The sequence below is a fragment of the Penaeus vannamei genome, chromosome 9, assembly GCF_042767895.1.
Source record: "Penaeus vannamei isolate JL-2024 chromosome 9, ASM4276789v1, whole genome shotgun sequence".
Classification (NCBI taxonomy): domain Eukaryota; kingdom Metazoa; phylum Arthropoda; class Malacostraca; order Decapoda; family Penaeidae; genus Penaeus; species Penaeus vannamei.
In genome coordinates this window covers 42,413,180-42,415,679 of record NC_091557.1, presented here as the reverse complement: position 1 = coordinate 42,415,679, position 2,500 = coordinate 42,413,180, and the positions used below count along the sequence as shown (strand labels likewise).

The 2,500-nt window shown below is 37.0% G+C and overlaps 1 long non-coding RNA gene across 1 annotated transcript in view; it reads right to left on the bottom strand.

Annotated features, from left to right (window-relative positions):
- The window catches only part of LOC113817042 (uncharacterized), a 3,599-nt gene that overhangs the window by 321 nt on the left and 778 nt on the right, over positions 1 to 2,500 (bottom strand). Inside the window, exons 1-4 of the long non-coding RNA XR_011398761.1 lie at positions 1,213 to 2,500; positions 830 to 915; positions 558 to 684; positions 1 to 294 (exon numbers count right to left, since the gene is read on the bottom strand). The exon at positions 1 to 294 is cut by the window's left edge and continues 321 nt beyond it; the exon at positions 1,213 to 2,500 is cut by the window's right edge and continues 778 nt beyond it. This is a non-coding gene — a long non-coding RNA (uncharacterized lncRNA). The remainder of the gene's footprint in view (positions 295 to 557; positions 685 to 829; positions 916 to 1,212) is intronic.

Here is a 2,500-nt window from a genome sequence, read left to right as displayed (position 1 = left end):
TTGTAAATGACCATTCATGAATATAATCGTTTTGTCATAGGTTTCTAAATCCCTTCCATGGCTGCATACAGGATGAAAAAACTTTGTAAGAGAAAAGCTAAAAAATGTGTTCCCTAAGTGACTTTTCCTGCCGAGTCAGTGATTCAGTCCCTGGACCAATGTGGCATCTCTTGATCCAGTAAATTCCCCCAAGTTTCTGCACCAGCAATCAGCTTACAATTTTTCAAGAAGTTCCATCTCTGCCAGTAACATGTTCCCTATTTGCACAGGGCTCCTTGACATGATTACACCAGCCTGTGGGTTATTGAGAAAATCACATCGTTAAAGGCATTCTTCTATAAGAAATTATCTTATCAAAACCATTCTCATTACGTAGATAAATGCGTAAGCTGCCCTAAAAATACTTGTGTCTGGTTCACCCAGTTTTGTACAATACAGATAGAGAAATACAAAGGTGTGTATGTTGTTGAGTGTGTGTACCTGCATATGAGTGTGGGCACATGCAAGTGAAGGTGTATGTGTGTGATACGACACAAACAGAAAGGAAAAGAACTTACATTCTCAAGGGCCTTAATCTTGCACCTCCCTTGCCTCCAGAGATGATGGCACTAGCGTGTCCCATGCGACGACCAGGTGGGGCAGAAAGACTGGTGATAAAGGATAAAACAGGCTTGGCTTCAGGTCCTTTTGTAGAGCAAAAATGAAAAATAATTTACTTTTTACCTTAATATCAATTAAGTCCCAAATGTATCAATTCATGGTAGCTTCCCAATAATGGAATGATTAAAAACAAAAACTTAACAACTTAACACTTGGCAAAACAACTTACAGCATTATGTTTTTTAAGGACACAGGTGTAGCCTCTTCAGCATCACCACCAATCTCACTGATGAGAATACCCTTTGCGTTGGGATCCTGCAATATAACACTGTCTTATAAATTGTTATAAGTGTCTATTTTCATACTTATTTCCACCTGATATTTATCTGTTTTTAACAATTCACTATATTCATTAGCAAATTATACTTTTCCCTAAGAACTTGAAATACAATTTTCAGCTGCCTTGAAACACCTCAATATTGAATGCAATTAATAATTAATGCAGCAACACTGACGCTCAGTCTCAAAATTGTATTTTGTATTTTGGTTTGTGTCTTTACCATAAATTTATACTACACAATTGAAATTTGCTCAATTCTTAAAGCTGTTTACCTTGGGGAAAGTGTCGAGACAGTCAATGAGGTTAGTGCTAGTGAAGGGGTATCCACCAATGCCCACGCTAAAGGTCTGTTTGGGGCCAACTTGGGTAGTCTGATGAACAGCTTTGTATGTGAGGGATCCAGACTAGGAGATAGTGCCAATTAATCCCTAATTGCAGATGTGGCCAGGGATAAAGCCGATCTTGTTCTGAAATTTGGAGAAGAAAATCTGTTTAAATTTCATTAAATTGACTGTTAGTCTTAGATTATATTATAGTTATTATTTCATATTATTTGAACTGACTGGTTATTTAAACTGACTCCATCTGACCTCAATGAAGTAATGTGGACAAGGATCTACAACGCTACATGATTCCAAGGGGAATTGAATCCTCGTCAGGAGACGAGCATATACAATGCTGTATATGTAAGTACTTATATCAAAAGTATAAATTCATTCTTGTGTTTATCATAACCAATTGAAATTATACTGATAAATATTTGTCGTACGTAAAACCTCGATGTATTACATCATAACAACACTGAGTCTGCCCCAGAGGGAGTGGAATCAAAATCTATTATCCATTAGTCTATACACAAATATATTTGGAATATACTTAACTTCTTGTCACATCTGCTCATGGGAGCAATAGACTGATAAACTGTAGTATAGCAACCCTTTAATAGGGGCTAGGTTGTAATCACGTTTGCATGCAAATAGGAAAAATAGAGAAATTCTTCTTCAGCTAATCCCGTCTATTCCATTATGCTGCCAGCTGCCTTAATGCTGTACTAGATGGTCACAAGGAGAAAGCCTTAGTTATTTCAACTCCATACATCCGACACTCCTCCTTCCAGCTCATTCCACCTTCCCTAATATATACATTTCCTTTCCATCACTCCAGTTCTGTCTCAAGTCTCCCTCTCCCTCTATTCATTTCCTTTACATACACCCTCCTAGCCACCAGATCATTCTCTATTGTCTATGCATGTCAGAACTGTATCACTCTCCCAGTTTTCTCATTATATCCACATTAACACCACAAAATTCTCTCACTTCCTCATTTATCAAACTGTCTATCAATATCACTCAACATCAGGGGTTCCCAATATGGGGGCCAAGGGGTACTTTCTGAGGGGCCATGAAACAATATGAAAAATATGTGGAAGTTAACTGAATTTTATCTTACCTACAGTTTATACATATAATTATCTCTTACATATTAATAAAGTAGAATCTTCCCATAGTGTTATTGTCCTATAGCTACTGACATCATTACACTATTCATAATTAGTAATAA